We start from the raw sequence: 20975 nt of genomic DNA on the forward strand, positions 1-20975 counted from the left end.
TGTGGTTAGTTGTTATCTCAAGATGTGCTTGTTTATCATTTTCTGAAATGGTTGTAAGGCCATTCTGTGTTTTAACCTTAAACTGATTTAAAGACCGCGGAGGCTAGCTGTAAAATTTTAAAAATATTTATATATAAAATATATTTATATAAATATATAGATATATATCTTGTCAAATTTGTTACGGAATGCCAAGAATGTTGGTGGTTATTTCATCTTTGCAGTCTGTTTTCATGTGTTCCAAGTTGTAAGACATGCTAGCAAGTGATGGTTATGGGATCTTAGGAAGCTGCGGAAAGGCTGCTGAGTCTTCAGACTTTATACTAGAGAGGGAAAACTCTTGGTGGATTTTAATTTTATTAATCCGTACTGCATATTTTACTGCTGCTCATGTTCATTTTGTAAATGCAAAAGCTGGTATTACAGACTCTTTGAAACTGTTAAAATTGGTATTGCAAGGCTGTGAAGCAACTGTGTAATAATTTATGAGTAGTTTAATAGTAATTTGATGGGAAACAAGCTGGAAGCTGAAACAATGGGTTTCTGGGCAATCTCTTGAAGAGAGTGAAGTGACAAATCCTGAGTTATTAACCATTAAGAACCTACTTCTTGCACTCCTGCTGCATGACAAATTTTCTTTTCTTAATGCTAAGAATACACAATTAAAAAAATAATTGCAGATAGTGAAAAAGCCTTGTTGTCCGGGTATCAGGCAGTTTCTTGGAAACAATTGCTGAGGAACAGAACAGAGTGACCTAGACAAGCATGTAGCGTCTGAAAATGAGTTTCAGTTAGGTTCTCTTACAGTTTGGGAAAATTACAAGTAGAGGTGTGTTTCATGTATTTCTTAATTTTCAATTCTTATTTTCATATGCTGTGCTTTACTCTTACTCCTTGTCTGTTGGGATTTTTAGGGTAAAATCACTTTTAATTCATAGCACTGCATTAATGTTTATGAATGGGAGAACTGGAGAACTGTAAAATTCTGTTTTATAATAGGGGTGGAATATAACCATTTTTTTCAACATATATATTTTATTTACCTGGTCAGAAATTTCATCTGAAAGGAATTTGAGGAGTTTTATATCTGTGGTGGCTGTCCAGGAAATTGAGAAGTTGAGTTTTTTTTTTTTTTTTTTTTTTTTTTTTTTTTTAAGTACACATGCTGAAAGTGTAAACCTCCTTGGAAGTTTGATATATCTCATACAATAAGCCTGATAAGTTCATAAGTTCAGGAAATGACAGGTTTATGGTGCTCACACTAATCACTTGCGCACTCTGTGCAGTAGGTCTGCTGCTCCCCCAAAGTATTAGAAAAATTGTAGGGCACCCATTCACACATTGCTGCCTGTGAAATTCTGGAAGTAAATATGGCAGCCCTAAAAAATACTTGAAACGCAAGACACACAGGGAATATACATAAAAATGTGAGAAATGTAAAAAGAGCTTTTCTTACCATAACTGTTTTTCTCCTCTGTGGAGGAGATTGTGCATTTCAAGTCATGTTTTCTGTATGCTAGGAGGTGTATCAATTTAACTCATCTGTTTAGTAGGTGATCCAGTGAGACTGATGCATCTATCTAACAGGATCAACCGCTAAACGGATCAGTTAAATTGATGCCACCACCTTGTAGAGATGCTCTTTAAACTGGTTAAAAGTCCCTTATATTGCTAAATCAATATAAAGCTTTTTTAATCGTCTTAAGCTTATGATGATTTAGCCGAATCAGTCAGCTAGTCATTCAGCTATAATAATGATTTCCAAGTGATACCACAGTAGTGCATGCAGACTGAGGACATAAACAGTGCTGAAGACAAGGATAGAAGAGGTGGTTATGGTACACAATAATTTCTTGTAAGTGCCTGTTGAATGCAAGGTTGGCGTTGTCCCATTTTTTTTTTTTTTATTTGTAGCGACTTCTAAGAAAACTGTTCATTCATATAGTTCCTCTAGTTAACTTTTACTTACACAGAAGTCTTAAGGACTACTGTCCCTGTTGGACTGAATTAATTTCATAGATGTGGAAAGAGACACGGGCAATGCGCTGACTTTTCTCATGAGGTGAGAAATATGAAACATCAAAAGTGAGGAGTAGTTTTGGAAAAAAGGAAAAAGGTGTCTTGAGCTGTTTCAAGGAATGGCATTTAATTGGCTCTGCAGCAAGGTTTACATAGCAGTTTTAAAGTAGTAAATACTGATGTAATTCTCTTACTGTTTACTGCTATTTAGGACATTTAGGGGAGGACTTTTGCCACCTCTTCAGTGTTCCCATAGTACTGTATTTCTAGGGAGCTAAGACAACAAAGTGTATTGCTGAGTTGTCACAAAATTCTGGTATCGCTGTATGTATTATTTTGGAGATGCTTTACAAATATATCAAATTAGACTCTTGTACTTTGGGGTTTCTAATATTATTTGTATGCCTCAATACAGTTGCTAGCTCTAATGAATTCTGATGACCAGATGGAACAGACCTGTAATTTCCTGTTTCTCCTACTGGTCATTAGCCTGGAAAGTACCAACTGTTTAGAATGAGAGTGGGAGAATTGATTCAGTGGATAGCTTTGGCTTCACAGCCTTTTATGAAGGAAAAGTCAGAATGGCAATTTTACTCTGAGCCAGCATAGATACGATATTGCTGGGAGAAAGTTTCATTTTGAGACATGGGCTTTTCTTTTTTTTTTTTTCCCAAACTGCATATTCTATTTAACTTAACTAGCAGCATAATTCACAGCAGAAATTTGTAGCAAATAACTATGTATTAGTTCCTACCTCACTGCTGTTTATGCCATAATATTTGTCAAAGACCCAAGATAAGAATAATGGGTGTTATTTTTTTTATAGAACCTTTCTCATGACAAGTTTCTCCTAAATGAGTGGGCATGTGAAACTAACAAATCTCTTTATAATATATGAATGTGAAGCAAATGGCCTGCATATACTCAGGGGGTTGTTGATATAGTTTCTGACTTAGGGCCAGTAACGTATCTGCAGCAGAGCTAGCGTGATATGATGGCATGTATTTAAAAATTTAACTTCTAGGATTTTCTTCCCCCACTTAGTGCAGTGTGCATATATATTCATTTTGGCTTTTGTGCATTATCCTTCGCAAAGTCTCGATTCAATATTTTAAAGGCATGTTCCTAGATCATCAGAAGGAAGCTGCGGACATGCTAGAAAAGTATGAAATGGGGAATCAGAGAGAGAAGACCAGAAGTTCAGTAGCAGGAGAAAGTAAGCAAGGAGAGGAATTAGGTTCTGGGATGTTTTTTTTATAGTTAAATTATGTGAAATTTTTCATAGGAGCTTTAGAAGTTGCTTCATATTACACCTTGACAGATTAATGTTTTCCAGATACACCAGTAGACTCATGTGGAATAACAACTGTGCTGTTATCCAGGGACTTGACTGATGGGATGATTCCACTTATTTCCCCTCACATTTTACAGAAAACAATAACCTCTCTAAAGGTAACTCTATCAAAAGAAATTGTTACTCTGAGTTGTCATGTCTTCAGCATACCTTGCCTGGGTGTACTTCATCAGGCAGATGAGCAAGAGTTCAAAGCAGAGAGCATTTCACTTTCTTTACATGAGGCATCTACGCCTTGAAAAGGCACACAGGATAGTAGTACTGTCCAGGTCTACAATTGCCTTTCAGTTGAAATAGTGAGGAATTAAATTCTTAGTATTCTTAGGTGTGTTTTTTTTGTTTGTTTTTACACTTTTTTCTAAGTGAAGGACTTTTTCACTGAAAAAGTTCACTCGAGCAGTCATTTCATTTATTCTCGATTTCTTCTTTAAGAAGAAAACTTGTACTATAAGGACATTTTTGCTATCTTCAGTAACTTTCTAGAGTGAAACTTTTCACCCCCCTAGCAAGCTATGGATAGATGAATATTAACTCTTTATTAACTCTTTTGCTAGTGGAATTCTGTCTGTCGCAAATCAGGGAAGTTTGTTTTTGTCATGTAAAATCAGTTCTGGGGTGTCCTTTTTAGCTGGGTGGATGTTTGCTACCTAGTTAATTGTAAATAGATCAAAACACTTCACAAATGCACTACTTTATCCTGCCAGACAGTGAAGATGAATTGCGTTACCTTTAGATATACATGAATATCTTTTTTTTTTTTCTCTCTTTTTTTTTTTTTTTTCTCAGTAAGAACGATTAATTATGCATTTGAATGTGTGTGGTCATTACTAGCTCTTACAGAGACTAAATGTGCTGACAGACTGTGCAACAAAAAAGTGTTAGGCACAAGCAGTCCTCAAATATGACTTGCTTTGGTTTTGGGCACTCATAATACCTTGCAACTAAGCAAAGCTGGTACAGACTTCCTAGCCATTTGTTAAGGTAAAATGGCACATACATTAATGACAGTCTAACAAAGAATAGTAGCTGTACCTGAACAGACTTGAAAAATGAGAAAGAACAAAGTATCTGGGAGTAATATATTTGATTTTGGGTTGATATTAGCATTAGATTAACTTTTGGATGATAACAGCTCACTTAATGCTTCATGTATACATTTTTCACTTTAAAACAAACACCACTTCATTTTATATGAGCAGTTCTAGCGCCAACAATGCATTTCTCTGCAAATACTAGCCTGTCATACAACTTACGTTAGTTGCACATAATTACTTTTCACATACACCAGATAATACTTTAATTAAAATTCTGATGATTAGCATTAACGAACAATAAATTCAGAGACTGTCAACTCTGCCGTGTATTAGCTGAGTAATAATTTAAAGAATAAAGTTTGCAGATCTCTCCAGTCTGCTAACGTGTTATGAAGTGGCACCTCTCAGCAGTAAGAGGCATGACAAGAAAACTGAGTTGCTTTCATCTATCTCTACCTTTTACATGCTCCACATTAATTTTCAAGTCAACTTCTAAGTACCTGAGAAAGAAGAATATATGGTAGAATTAAATTACTCCCTGTAACTGAGATACACTACTATTCTGTTATTAATTTTTAAGTAAACTTTTGCATTGAGTGATTCAAATTTAAAGGAACAAGCAGCACAAGAAATCATCCCACACAATTTTACTGCTATGCCCAGGACTCGCAGGCATACAAAAGACCGTAGGGAAACCTCCCATCATCTTCTCAATTACTAAGTTGGATTCCTGGGTGCTGTCAGTGGACTGTTTTGAGTATTATTGTCTACTGTGTTCAGTAGAGGGAAAACATTAACACCTCAGTTAACAACAAATCCCAGGATTATTTTCTAAAGCTGTTTGACTTGTCTAGATTCAACCTCGCTGTTTTTCCTCTCTGCTCAAAGTTTGCCACTGGCTTTAAATATGTGTTTTAATTATTAGTTTATTCAGACCTCTTAACTTTTAGGATGAAACTTCTGGTTGGTTAGGTGAAGGGAGTTGTATTTGTGGACTATGTGTGTTGAATTCATGGTGTGTAGGAGGGACACAGCCCATTACAGCATGGAAGAGAGACAGTAGAAGAAAAAAAATGCTGCAAAACCATGCCTCTTTGAAGAGCTCATTTGAAAGCAAATTGTTCCCAAGAGATAAATTCTGAGGAGGTGCAAGGCACATTTTGGGATTTGACCAATATTTTTCGTTATGAATTTGGACCATAAAACATGGAGTTAAAAAAAAAATATATATATATATATATATATATATATATATATATATATATATTTATTTATTTATGAATCAGGGGAAGTTGCTGCTATTACACCAGCACTGCAAAACCCGTGCTTTTGAGAGTTGATGCTATTACTGTTTTAATGGGCCTCAGCTGCTCTTGGTATCTCTCAGTGCAATCTTCAACAGCTGTAAATATCAATGAAACTTTAAAGACAGCTAAGAGAAAAATCTGACTACTAGATACTGTTTTTTTCTAAGATTATCACATTTAAAGAATAAAATCATTTTTGTGTGTGTGTGTGTCACTACGCTTATTAATCATAGATTTAGAATTTGTAAAACAACAGCGAATGGATGGAAGTGTCACTAGAAAGAAACCTTTTTGCTCTAAGTATGATTTAGTTATCACTGCTTGCAGTGAGATATTGATTTATGACTCTGTTGCTTTCTGGAGACAAATGTACTTGGAAAAAAAACTGTGGACTATGAGCAAAGTGTTAATAGCATTACTCTCTGAAAGGAACTTGCACTATTTTTCTAAAAATCATATCTGATCTAGACGTGGATAGATACAAAGACTCACTGTCATTGTACTTTGGGGCTCACTCCTTCCACCTGCTACATTTCCAGAACTAATTATACTATTAGGAACAAATCACTAATAAAACTCCTTAAGAGCTGACATGCTTTTGTGGGAAAACATTTTTTTTTCTATCTTTGAACTACCCTATCTTCAAACTGAAATATTTTTATGTGCAGACAAGATAAGACCTTTTAGAAGTGTTGCAATCATTTCTAAGAGCAAATATGCCAGATAGAGCTCTTGTTTTATGCTTAACAAATAGCAATTATTTACAAATCCCTATGAACAATTTATTTCCTATGACCCCTCACATATCTGTATCTTTATGGAAATAGATGCAAAATGCTAGTGACTTATCAAGTATAGCAGCAGGTAATGTCTTATGTTTACCAATTAGCTTTTATTAATCAAAACTGACTGAAGTAAAATGTATCTGTCAGTACTTTGGCTGTTTACTACAAGGGATTATTAATTTTCTTTCTATGCAGAGAAACAAATACTGTCTTTCCTCATGATTCTGCTGGGTTTTTACATGATGTGTGAGGGTATTAAGACACACGTTTGTAATTTTATAATATGAATTTATGTAGAACCATCTTAAAAGCCTATCGTTCTGGCAGATTTATTTTCACATTGAAAACTTGTGTGATTCAGGAGGAGGGAAAAAAAGCAGAACTTTGCACACTGGGGATGTGTTGCGGTTTTTGTGGTTGATTTGCATCAAGTCTAGTTTGTTAACAGTATTCAACTTGATTTAAAGAATTTGGTACAGGGAAGCAAATGTGAAGCAGACCTTACATTAATTAACGCTACAGAGAAGGAAAGAAGTTGGCAGCCTGCCTATGGCTTATCTCTGATCCGTAGTTGTGAGTGGAATCTTTAGCTGTTTTCTGTCTGGCCTTCATCTAACAGATTCCAAATGAATTTAAATAGATTGTAAATGCCCTGTCTGAGCTTTCACGGGCCTATCTGATCTGTATGAGAAGGATGATTTCTAGCTCTGGTGAAACTTTCTAAAGGCATCTCGCAATTAAAAGAGAAAAAACAGTCAAACTGCCAGTTTTCATACAGAATTTGTTTGCTGCACATTAGCACTACCCTTTTATTTGTTTATATGTCTGTGGCTATTTATATGTGTTAGCCAGATCTGTTGCTATAGATGTCAGGACCAATTCCAGACATAGACAAAAGGCATCTGGCTGCTGAGTGACCACAGGCATTGCTTGTTCACCTTCATGCTCTTCGCCTTCCCCTCCAATATCCAGCCACTAGCCAGATCAGCCTAATTGTCATCATAGCAGTGGCGAGGGGTTGGGATGAGAGGGAGATGTCCATGCCTCTCCACCCCTTCTGCTGGTACGTGCTGTCAGTGCAGCCATGAAGAAAAGCAGCTGGGTCAAGGCAAGTGTGAAGTCTGTGGGGACTGGGTGGGATGGATGTGGGTTGTATGGTGTCCGATCCCGATGGAGAGAAGGCAAGGCAGAGAGGAACTCAGTAGATGGCCTGGCCAGCGGAAGGGTCCCAAACACTGCAAGAGGGAGAGATTTCTGCTGTGCCCTCCTAGACACTGCTCCCCTCCAGCCATACCCTTCTGTTGCTGGTAGAGCTGAATGTGGCCCACGTTTCGTCTGTGTGGTTGGGGATCTGTAGGCTTGGAACCAAGCGTGATTGAACAACAAATGCATAGGTTAAAAAGCAAGAGAGGTTATAGATTCAGTATTGGCATGTTCTGGCATTTTTTCTGTTGTATGTTCCTGGCTACGTGAATTCTCAAACCAGAGATATAAAGGAGACTTTATTTGGGGAAAGCATTGAAGGTAAGATCTGTACAAAGCCTTTTTATGTTTGTTGTTTTTTTTTGTTTGTTTTGTTTTGTTTTCTGCAAAATGCCAAAAGCTATTCACTTTTTAAAATAGAGTTTTGCTAGATTTTGCTCAATAATTTTTCAAGAAACTGCATTTCTTGTTGTCGTTCAGCAACCAATACTGTTTGCAAGAATTTTAACAACTCTGTTGCTGTCTGCCAGCTGCCATGTGTTCTTGTTCCTACTCCCAGTGTAATACTTCTTCACTGGAAGAAGAGTGCAATACTTTTATAATAATCACTAGTTCGAATCACTGATTATTTTAAAACATCAAAACTCATTTTTGGCAATCCGTCATCCGTTTCCATGGGAACTGAAACTGGCCTTAGCAGCAGCAAGAAGCAGAGTTTATTGGGATACTTATAAATTTCAATGGCTGTTGTTCTACAGCTGCATTTTCTGTTTACCCAACATATACTGCAGCAAGAAGCTCATAATACACTTTTAAATTTCTATGTACATTTTATTTTAATTTTTATTCACGTTTTTCACAACTTAACAAAAATGTTGTAATGAAGGAGAGAGAAAATGTCAATAATCTCCAACATGTGCAGTCAATATTGGGTGTTTCCATCGAAGTCCAATTGCAGGCATTCCTATTCTTTTATTAGGACTATGACAAAAGAGAACGGAAAAATGTCCTGCCTTGAGGGGGCAACATATAGTGGGAGGGTCCCACATACAGGTGTCAGGTACACTGTTATTCCTTGGTAATCTTATCCCTCTGTCCTATGTCTGGAGCGTGCAGAGGCTAGTGGAATGCTCCACCAGTTCTCAGTTCGTGCTTCACAGAATCACCTAGGTTGGAAAAGACCTCAAGATCATCGAGTCCAACCTCTGACCTAACACTAACAAGTCCTCCACTAAACCAAATTGCTAAGTTCAATACCTAAACATCTTTTAAAGACCTCCAGGGATGGCAACTCCACCACTTCCCTGGGCAGCCCATTCCAATGCCTAACCGTCCTTTCGGTAAAGTTTTTCCTAATATCCAACCTAAACCTCCTCTGGCACAACTTTAGCCCGTTCCCCCTCATCCTGTCGCCAGGCACATGGGAGAATAGACCAATCCCCACCTCAGTACAGCCTCCTTTAATGTACCTATAGAGAGCCATAAGGTCTTCTAAGGCTTCTGTATGGGGTCTGTGCTTTCACAGGAGCTTATCTTAGATCACATATTTTACTGTTACTACCGTAACAACTTCCTAAACTAAATATATGCCCTCACATCTGTGTATTGGTTTTATCAATAACTTATTCATATTTATTGTCATTCACATATATGTATAATTATAAACAAATTAAGCTATATTTTCAAAGAGATGGATTTATCTACTTTTGCATTCATACGTAAAGTTAAAAATAAAATAAAAGTGATGTAATAAGGAGGAGGATAAATACCTGGTGTGTATTGTCTAAGTGTCACAGCAAGAGTATGTACAAAGCATATTGTGCAACCATTTTAGTGGGTCCTAGATCTTGTATGAACTGGATACATCTCTAGTTTCAACTGCATTATCTGAGGAGTAAATTTGTTTTTAAGAAAATTTTTAGCAGCAAAATTGAAAATATCTTAAAGGCATTGTGTAAATAGGCCTTTATCGTATGTTGATAATTTAAAATTTCAGTACAAAGAAATCAGCTAATATGTCACTGATAATTTAATAAAGCCAGGGAGTTAGCAAAATCTCCTTGCTTCAGTGAAATAAAGAGAAGTGACAGGTTAACGTTTTAATGCCTGATAGCTTTTAATCCATAACTGTCAGTGTTGATTCCACTAAATAAAAAAAGTTTATGGGGCTGAAGGTTCACTAATCAGGATTCATAAAGGTAAAATTTCAGTTGTCATCCTCTCATCCTCTTGCCCCTTTGAGAAGCCACTTTTATTCAGGAAAAAATTCCAGAATGGAAAAGAACTAAGATACCTTAGTATGAGGTAGCACAGGCAGATTGTTTTATACCAAAAGCAAAAATGATGTATTGTGTAACACCTTGTTTTGTATATAGCATGAGTAATACAAAGAGCATACGCATGATGTACAATCGTCAAACAGTATGACAGCAGGTCTAAGTCACCCAGCTAGATGCCAGATAATTTGCTAATAGTTGAAATCTTTAATTCCCTAATATTTCATTTATCTCTGTGAAAATGACTTAATAATAAAACCTTTGTTTGTGTAACATCAAAGGATTTTTCAAAGGGTTGCTTTTTTTTTTTTTTTTTTTTAATATCATACCTTAAAAAAAATAATCCACTGGGTCTTTACTCACATGCAAATGTTGAGTATCTTCTTTTATTAAACTGCAGGAGGGATTTACCGGAATTATGATAAGGACTCTGAAAGTGTGCTCAATAAATGCTAATGTAAAATCTAGTATTTTAATAGGTTTCTTAAATTTACATTTTTAAGTATAGTACGCTGAGTTTTGAAGATTTGGGTTCTCATTTTGACACTGTTCCAGCAGTTTCCTACTCCTTGAATACAGTCATGCTTTAGAAGTTCTTTGTATTTGTTTCATCTTGTGACTATCAGAGATGATTGCACCCTGTGCTAATGCTAGCTGTAAAGGGGAAGGGAGGGTGTGTAGGGCAGGGCTATGCAGAGGCTGAAGTATGTTCGGGTGGGGAAATCGTTAGAACAGTGAAATAGTTCCTCCCTAGGCCGTGCCATGCCTCACAATAACAACAAGGTGCTTCGTTGCAGTGCACAGATAAGTAAAGAACAGGGGTCTTCTGAGTCACTCACCTCTGTAGTAGCAGGGGCATTTTAACTTAGGTGAAAGCAGTGAGAAGGATCAGCAAGGAGAATAAAAATGGAAACCTTTCTAGAATAGCTTAAAATAGAACAAACTGGAAGAGCAGCTGTAGTTGCCCATGAATTCCTGTCAGTATTGTTCTGAGCCATTTTGGTATATGAATAACTCGCATTATTCTTTCAAAACCCCTGTAGTGTTTTACATTAGTTAGTACTTGTTTTTTCAACCTTCCCTGTTCAATCGTAGCCTTCGCTAGTCATGAATAAGTAAATTTGCTTTGTCCTTTGCGTTTTTGCCATATCACAATTCATAATTCAACATCAGCCAATTATAGAAACATTAAGATTGTTCAGAATCAACTCTGCATCTTAGTTATCTCTTTGGCAATTGGAGCAGGATTTGTGGCCATTTGCAGTGGCATTAGAAAGGCTATATGGAGTAGAATATTTGGATAATGAAAGATATAATGTATTGGTTACTTTTTCTGACTTGTAACAGTGATATGTTCAGTAGAATTAAATGTGCGTTTGCACTCAGTGTTTGGAATATTGCTGCTCCTGAAATCAAATGCTCTAGCTGCAGGTAAGTACTCTCTTGGACCATTCTATCTTACTGTTAACATTTATTTTTACAAGAGCTAAAACAGTGGTAAAGGTAATGAAACCTCATGCTTCAGGGCATAAGCTAACACTTACACATATGCTTCATGTATCCTGAGGATTAATTAGTTACTATGCGCATAGCTTTGAAAACATAAGCAATTGTAAAGTTATGCCAAGTACTGCTACAGGCTGATCATCTGTGAACTTAGGAGTTAATTTCATCTGTGCACAGATGAATACTGTACAAGTAAAGAACATTAGGGTGTTTTTTTAATAATTTGTTTCTCACTGATCAGTTGTCATGTAAGAATAACATGCTACATTTAGTATGTTAAGGCCTGATGAGTTTGCTCATTGTGGCACTTGAAGTACCAGTCTGGCTATGTCCACGTAACATCATAGCATTTTTATGAACTCCAAAAAGCACCTTTAACTGCTTGATATTTACACCTAAAATAAGTCAGAAATTTTTAGTAGTCTAGAGCTTTGGCTCTGGCCCTTCAGAGTTTGTTCTTGCAAGGGAGAGATTCATCAGAAGATCAAAAGGAGGGTTTATATTAGTAATAGTGGAATATATACATAGGGTATTAACAGGCTTTCACAGGCAAAGCTTTGAATAGTTGTGGTAAATTGGTGGTAGGAAGTCAAAACCACCCAGTTTTCTCCCTATGCATATTCAAATAAAGGTTTTTCTCAATATAAGTAGTAAAGACAGAACAAGAAACAAAGCGCTGCAAAATTTTTCAGGGGTGTTAACCTTTACTGAAATCAGAGGAAGGTGGACTTTTTTTAAAAAACAGTTTTATTTTTCTCCTCAGAAGGTGTATGTAACTTAGCTTTCTAAATCAGTCTGTGTGTATTTGCACTTAAACAAAGGCATCCATATGAAATTTCCACTCTAAATTATTTTTAATTAGTAAGTAGTTCAGAATTATATTTGTAATTACAAATTAGCATCAAATTTTAAGTATATTGAAACAAGCTTTTCTCTGTAAAGCTTGTTTTCACAGAGACTGAAATGGTTGATTCTTGCAGTGCATGTTGTGCTTGTTTGTTTTATTTTTCCTGGAACTGTTTGCTGTCATTTGTAAACAAGAGAGATCAGTCTGTTATTTACTGAGATTGAGTAAAAACACAGCGTATTATTCAGTTAGAAGACACAGTACACAGAGTAAGCAGATCAGGAAAATGTATTTCAGTGCCAGCTTCATTAAGTTGATAATCATCTCAATATATTCCCTTACAACTTCAACAATTAGTAGCCATAGTTTTCTTTTCATAATTATCTTTAATCAACGGTGCAAAAAATCCCTAAGCCAAATTCCATGGTAATTGGAAGCTTCCAGAAAAATGTTCTCACGTGTGCAGCATCGCTGTGTAGAGCACTGCAGTAAGAATCACGGGACCAAAATCTGCTGGTTGGTTTGGGATTTTGGATGATGGAATTCAACATGGGTGATATAACAGCAGCTCATCTCAGAGGAAATGCACCTTAATTTGTCATCAACCATATGTTTATTCAAAATATATTCTTGTTTCCAGATACTGCAGCAGTGGGACGTGGCCACATGCTGAGAGTATCGATGGCTTTGGAGATTGGTATTTTGAGTTTAGTATTCTGTGACTGTGCTCATCTTCCCTGGCAAGACTATGAAGGGTTGTTTCTGTTCTTGAAAAGCAGTTAGTCTATTATTAACTTGGCTCACATGCTAACTTTTATGCTGGAGTTTCATCTTTAGCTTCTGCAATTTTAGTCTAAGCTTATGGAGGCATTTCTCATGAATCTTTTTCAGATTTTTCAACAAGAGATTAAAAAATATAAACAAAAAGCATAAAGTTTATTTACAGAGTATGGGAATAAATGAGACCATAGTGGAATCATAATAGAAGCAATACTCACTGAATTTCCCCTGAAGTGGGAGACAGTGAGAAAAACTGTAGCTGGAGCTCACCCGTGTCGGTCTCCTCTGTGGCTCCCCCAGATGCATGTGGCCACAGCCATTCCCTTGTCATAGCCAGCAGTCCCATGGCACTTCCACTGAGGGTCCTCCATTCATTTAGGGTCCTCCACTATAGGAAGATAATGAGAAACTTGCACTCGATTAAGGTATTAAATAAGTGAAACAGGCAGAAAGGAAGGGAGTAAGAAATTCCAAAGGAGCAGTGCTATCATTCTAATCTGATGGTTAGGTGACCTCAAGCATTTTTGGCTCTCAAATTTTCTTGGGACTTCATCAGTAGGTAAAATATAGACTTAAAACAAAACATTCTTCTACCTTGCTCACATTTCTTAAAACATTTTAAGATTTTTATTTTTTTTTAATCTCTCTTGGAGTGCATGTAAATTAGACACTTGTGGAAGATGCGTATAAAACCCCTTATTTACAATACAAAGACAATACGAAGAAAAGAGTAAAGACATGGAACGATATTATGAGCACACTGAATATCTTTTGAAACTTAGTGAAACAATACCTATATTCATGAAAAGGTCCCTTTTTATGAGAAAAAATTTGTAATTTGTTTTCCAGAAAATTACATATGGAAATATTGTTTACTATCCTGTTTCTGTCTATCATATTTGTAGTTTTATTCTGAACACATGTAATGATATCTTCTGGTGATGCTTAAGTAGAGAATACTGTGTCACTGGAGTAGTGACTAGAGATGAGACAGCCTAATAAATATTGCTGGAAGAGTTACTGACTGCTGTCTAAAATATGGCATGTTAATGCCAGTTTTATATCTCATGGGGAAGTGTTCTAGCTTTGTAGTTGTATCGTTAAACATCTCGCCTTGTGTTGAGGAATCTGGACATTTTTAATGACAACTTACATATACATTTGTTTGAGAAGCAAAATTCACTAGTCCAAAGCTTCTGTTCACTGTGTGCCTGCCTAGAGAAGAGGAAGAACCTTCTGTTTCCTTTTCTTTATTGTAGAGGGTCTCATAATTGAGTACAAAAAAAATTCAAAGGTGCCTACACTTGTATATACATATTAGGCTGATTCAAATAGAGTAGATAAACCCTAGATACTGCAGTGTTCAGTCTGGATGGAAGCTATGTGAAATTCTTTCTTTCAACATAGCTCTTCAAGGTGCATTATTATTTTTAGCTGACTTTTATCAATTTTAAATTTATGCAAGATGAAATGTTTATGTGAGATAAAATGTACAGCATGTTTTGTAATATGTCATAAAATTCATCGAGCATCATCTGGACTGATTCACACCCAGTATGAAATATAATGATAGAACTTCTCTTTTGCAATTTCTTGTGTTTCTGATCATGTCTTTTAATTCGCTCTTTTTAATATATTAGACAGGTTTTTCTCACTGTGGTGAGCCGAAAGGCTTACGGATATACAAGAAGCTTCTGTATTTTCCTGTACTCCCTGCTGCTTTGTGTATTCTGTCAGTGGCATATTCACTTAATTATATGACAGGCAGTAACTGCTCTCTGAGGGAGCAAAAACAACTGTTGAATTCACTTTTAAATTATATCATACTGCTCTGTTCGAAACCTCTTTTAAATAAATGTTGAGGATAGAACTATTGATGTGGTTTTTAAACTTTAAATTTCAGTTAGTTCAGATCATTTTAAATAGTCCTTCAGCAAGAATAAATCAGTTTTTATAACTTATAACTTTCAATTACAGTCTTTGGAGAGAATAACAGCGTTTTTCAAGGAGCTGTAAAGTACAACAACAAGGAAATGGTAGCGTTTCATTTGTGCGGGCTTTAAGCTCCCATGGAACCTAACAAGAGTTTTTCATAAGGAAGCACATCCTAGAGGGATCCTTGAGTGTGTCAGTCTAGGTGAGGCTTTGATCTAGCGTTTGAGCTTTCACTTAGGAAACTTACTGATAAACCTTATGGGGCGATGATGCTGACCTACTTTGCTCGATTTCTACCGTTCAGTAAAAATGGACTGAATCAGAAGCTGTTACAGTCTTCACTGATGTGCCACTGACTTACGTGAAAAGATGTTTCCTCTGTGCAAATTGCAAACGGGTGGCTCTGATGAAGGAGAGATTTCAGTCTTAACTAATAGCTGACCTCATTTCAAAGTATTGGACAAGGCAAAAGCTTTTAAAATGTAGCAGGAGCAAATGTAAACTAAGTCAGGTATGAATCTATCAGGTACAAACTAAAAATGCTTATTAGGAATAGGCAGAACAAATACCATAAAATTAGATAGGTAGGTATGATCCATATAATAGTGTGGACTAAATAGAAGGCTTATGTGTGAATTTATTCCAGATGTGTTAAAGGAACCAACCAATTGGTTCTTATCTGCTAATGTTAATTTTTAACAAATCTTTCAAAGATGGGTAAAACCTGTAGGCTTATATGACAGGCCGTATATTTCCAGTATTTAAAAAATGACAGTCTCATTAGAGGTTGTTAGTCCTGATAAAGTAACTGAATTTAGAACCATAACAACAACAAAAAAGAAAATTCATCACATTTTTCTTTAGCCTGTCAATCACAGATATGTTTCTGTGTGAGCTTTGTTTCTATGTATGCAGGTTAAGTTTAAAAAAAAAAAAAAAAAAAAAGATCGAGTTTGGAGATACATGGCAGTACTACAGTAATTTCTCTCCTTATTCTGACCATGTTACCTGATGTTGGCATGCACTTATTTTTTTCTTTGGACCAGGGCTGTACAGAGTGAATTCTTCTCTTCTTCCTCTCCTCACAGTCTCTGTTGATGCAGCTCTAAGATGATGGGTGCTAAGAGAGAAAATAGTAACCCCATTCATTTTTAGCAGATTACTATGTAGATTTTCTTCTGACCAGTTAGACAATAACATTTTTAAAACTTTAGTACTCAGATTCATTGCTTCTGCTGTTATTACTACTGTTGAAACAAAAATAAGGAAGCAAAGATTTGAAAGCATCTGAAATGTTTAACATTAGTACCCTTTGAAACATTTTTATTGTTTGCATTCTCTGGCCCCCTCCATAGAATTAAATACTTTAGTAACTATTTTTTTTTTTCTGTTGTGATAATGCAGTTTTCTATGACTTGAGTGTATTTTATTTTTTTTAAACTAACCCTTTATATGTTTTCTTTTTTCCACAGACACAGAGATAAATGAAACTTAAGAAAAAGTTACTAACTTGGGAAATGCAACATTAATTCTAAATATCCATTGTATAGATTAACCTGATGTTTTGCATTTTAAAATAAGAAGAAAATATAGCATAAGTAGCAATAAGTTGTGTAAAGGATAACATTTCCCAGGTGAATTCTCATATAAATTCTTAGGTGTACAAATGTAGCTAAGATAAATGTGAAAAAATACTGTCCTTTAAACCAAATTCAGTGAAGTGATACAGATTCAAAAAGCAAAGCCCTGAACAGTGGAAAAATTAAGGAATTTCTAATACTGATGATAACTTTTCTGCCTTGACTCATTTCTCATTTTGCCTTTTTTTTTTTTTTCTTTTTTTCCTCTCACTTGCAGTGCAAAGATTGTAAGGTTTCATTATTTACCATGTAAATCAGAATTTTACCTTGTGTGATTTTCAGAAATTTGCTAGATTAGATTCATATCATGGAATTCAAATTGTGTTATTCCACTCCAGCATTTGAGTTGCTATTTAAGGGCTTCTAGTGCTTTGTGCTTTAATCTGGCCCTTGATGAAGCTGTATTTGCACAATCACAGAAATTACATGTACTCAGCACCTTTGTTTCAAAGATCTTATTCTACTTTTCTGAATGTTGGTAACTTTGGGGTATATTTCAGACAGTTGTGTGAATTGGTACCTGAGGTAGGGTGACATACATTTAATCTCCTCATGAAATTTCCAACATTGTTCGTGTTTGCTCCATTACAGCCCTAGAAGCTAGAGTGGAACAAGTTTTCCACTTCTGCATGTCCATTGTAATTCTCCTTGAAATCCAGATTATGGGAAAAAATCTTGGAAATTACCTTGAATCATGCAGCTTGAAAAACTTTATAGAAAAATATACGTAAAATGATATACGCAAACCCAGTCATTTCACTTTGTTCTGATTTTAAAGTGATCAACATCCCTTGAACACTAATTTATAACATGCTCTTACTGCCCTGTCTAATCCAAAATAACAGCGCGTATAGTCAGCATTCACTTAACAGAACTTGCATTTCTCTAAACACTACTAGTTTTGAATACTCCATTTACAGGTTGTCCTATCTTGATGATAATATCTGTTTTGTATGGTGTCTAATTGGCTTTTAGAAAAGATAAATTAGGTGTTCCATTAGAACGTAAGAAATGCCCTGTTGGCTCAGACTAATGGTCCATCAAGTTCTGTATTCTGCCTTGCCACTAGCAAAGTGAGAGCATACAGCCATATAGCTTTCTCCCTTGTTCTCTTCCGGCAACTGTGATTTTTGGATTATCGATGCTGATTGTTTATTCCTGCCCAGTTCTTCCAGTATCTGGTTATAAACTTGCTGTCCACGCATTTGTCTAATTCTGTTTTGAACCTGCTGATACTGACTGCCTCTGTGAGTTCACTATTTTTTTGTTGTTAGCTATTATTAAAATTGATTTACCCTTATATAATCATAAATGTAATTTAAATGTGGTAAAAAATAAAAATTTGTGAACAGAAAAGGATTTGATGTGCCTTTTCCACTCACAAAGCAATAGAGTAGCACACGCACATTCTCTTCTTTAAAAAATTAGACTTAAAAAATCAAAATATAAACAGCAAACCATTTCAGTATGACCACACAGATTTATGAAAATGTCTCTACTGTTTAATATTTATTAGGAAAGAGGCTAAATAATACATTAAACAACATTCACACATTATACTGAATTTGATGGAAAGTTAAAGGACCGATGCAAACATCTGGAGGTATTAGACAAGGTAAATGCAGGATCACATTTGGTTGAAAACCAGAGGATCTTTCAAAAAACAGGGGGGAAGGGGAATAAAAAAATCTTGGCCAGGTCTTTAATGATCAAGCATTAGCACTTTTCCTGGTAGTAGAAGAGTGTTGGAGTCCAGGAGTTCTGGAATAAAAAAAAATAAAATAAAAAAAAGTTAAAACTTTTTGAATGGTATTTCAGGGTATTCATCTGACTCTCTAAACTTTGTTCAGCAAGAGGGCAATATGCGTTTCTTCTATTTCTTTCATCTTTTCTGCTTGGCTGTTTCACAAAGGGCTGAGTTAGAAAAGGTTTCCTGAGTGTTATGTGGACCGAATCTCCTAACAGATATGGTTGTGTGTTAGTAAAAATGGAATGCTTATACTTGTGCCCAGAAGAAAAATGTCCTTTAATCACTAAAAAACAACAGAGGTTCAGAGTTTAGGTTTCTACACTCCCTATGCAGACATTTATGATACAATTGCATACATGTATATATCAGGGCTTTTTCTGATAAAGAGATGCCTTTAAATCTAGCTGAATTTACTGTGTTGGCAAAAATTCGAAGCCTTTACTAATAGGAGTGGGAGACATTTCTTGAACTCTTACTCTACTGTACACCAGCTGCAGCATTTTCTCAATCTGCCCTATCATCACCGAATTGAGTTGATTAAGGATTAACGTGTTAGAGTGACCCTCCACTCAGGTGGGGATTAACTCTGCATCCAGAGCAGTACCTTGTGAATCATCAAAAAAAAGGCACTGTGTAGCCATATTTATCATGGGATGTTTTCTTGGGTTAAAACACAGTTCATCAGCTTCTTTCATGGTCGAAGATTTGGAGAGAGAAACTCCAGCAGTTTCCTGGGTGTTTGGATGTCAGCTGTAGGGCTGTTGACTTTCTGGAACTTCCTTCCTCAGTCATTGAAGAGCAGATGACAACAGAAAGCTAAACAAAATGCCACTTCTCCTATGAGGAAATACTTCTAATATTTCTGTGCCAAGTAATAATCTTCTCTGGGGAACAGTGGAGATGTTTATTAAGTAAACATTTCAAGGCAACAGTATATCTGTTTTTTTCTTCAGGAGGAAGGCTTTTGGACCATGTGACTACTGGATTACAGTTTCCTTAAAAACAGAGCTTGTAATTGCAATTAAGTATCTGAAATTACAGCAGTCAAAATCCAATTTCATATAACATTAAATTGAGTCTGCTCTAAAATGTACTTACACAACATTAAGAAAGAGAGGGGAATCTATAAATTTCCCATTTCACTTGCCAGTTATAATGCTAGAATAAAGTATATTTGCAGAATTATTTTTAAAACGTTTGGATGGCATCTATTTGCATGACGCCTGACTTCAATTGACTGCCATCACTTTCTGTTCCTGGGAGGCCTTGGTTTATGCTAACGGCAAAAGTACAAAAGGTTGTGATTACCAAACCCCAGTATGAAAAAAAGTTTAGGTCTAGAAGACGTTTAGTAAAAACAATTAGTACTGATCGACATCTGGAGACAAATGGGGTCCTGCAGGAGGACGGTAGCTGCAAAATAAAAACAAAGAAGATATTAAATGCAGATTATATGTAAACAATAAGATTAGAAAAGACATTTCAGCTGTAAGCTGCTCTTAGAGCTAAGAGAAAATATCTTCTATTTTTTTTCCTAAGCCTGAAGATGGTCTCATAGCTCAAGTGCCACCTCTTACTTGGTTCCTTATACTAGAGCAAGTTGACCTTTTATTCAATGTTTTATGCTCTGTGCTGTTGCTGAAAGTTATACAAAATGGTTCTATTTTTTAATCTTAGTAACACTCAGTTTTCTGAAGTAGTTCATAAGTTCGGAGATAACTGGATTAGTTTATGCCATTCACTGAACATCGGCAAGGTACACAACAAGAAATTATTACCAGATGTGTTTGTTTTGTAGCTTTAGCTAACCCTAAAATGCAAGGTTTTTGGACAATTTTTTTGTAGAATGAAATATGCTTAACTTTATTTTCTGCCTTTTTCAAAATCTCTTGTGGGTGCTTTCAAATGATCTATGAAATCTTGTTTTATATAAAAAAAAAAAAAAAAAAAAAGAAAAAATAAGTAGATGATCAAGTTCAAAGAAAACACAGGTTGAAAAAATACCGCAGAGGTAACATTTCATATGAATTTTGGTGGTACCAGTGTTTTTTAACACTAATATAATTTTCTTTGTCCTTTCTGATAAAATGAACCAAGTGATACCTTAGGAGATTTTCTCTGTCTGTGAGCAGTACATAACAGTTTGTTGAAAGCTCCACAACCTCTTTCCTAGTGAAGGATCATTAGAGAGGTTTCCTCTTCTGACTGACATTCCCGGGAATGTGTTTTTTAAGCTTTACAAAGGTGGCATGGCTGTGATAAGGAACAAGAATGGGTCATTTACTGTGGTTACAAAGAGACACTGATGCTTCCCTCTGTTGAAGGGCATTGATTTTTTCATTTTGGCTCGCATCATAAATAGACACTGAGAAAAAGTACCACTCAATGATTGTTTGCTTGGCAAAAGAGAGTTGAGATACTTTTCATTTAAAAGGGAATCTTGTTGCTGCATTGATTTTATCTGACTGCTGTTTGTTTGTGTGTACAGATCTAATGTATAATTGGAATCACTAAATGGGGAACACAGTAAATCGAATTA

The 20975-nt window shown here is 35.8% G+C and overlaps 1 protein-coding gene across 4 annotated transcripts in view; it reads left to right on the top strand.

Annotated features, from left to right (window-relative positions):
- SDK1 (sidekick cell adhesion molecule 1) overlaps positions 1–20975 on the top strand; it is a 393854-nt gene that overhangs the window by 122184 nt on the left and 250695 nt on the right. The window lies entirely within an intron of this gene.

The sequence above is a fragment of the Anas platyrhynchos genome, chromosome 15 (assembly GCF_047663525.1).
Source record: "Anas platyrhynchos isolate ZD024472 breed Pekin duck chromosome 15, IASCAAS_PekinDuck_T2T, whole genome shotgun sequence".
Taxonomy (NCBI): Eukaryota; Metazoa; Chordata; class Aves; order Anseriformes; family Anatidae; genus Anas; species Anas platyrhynchos.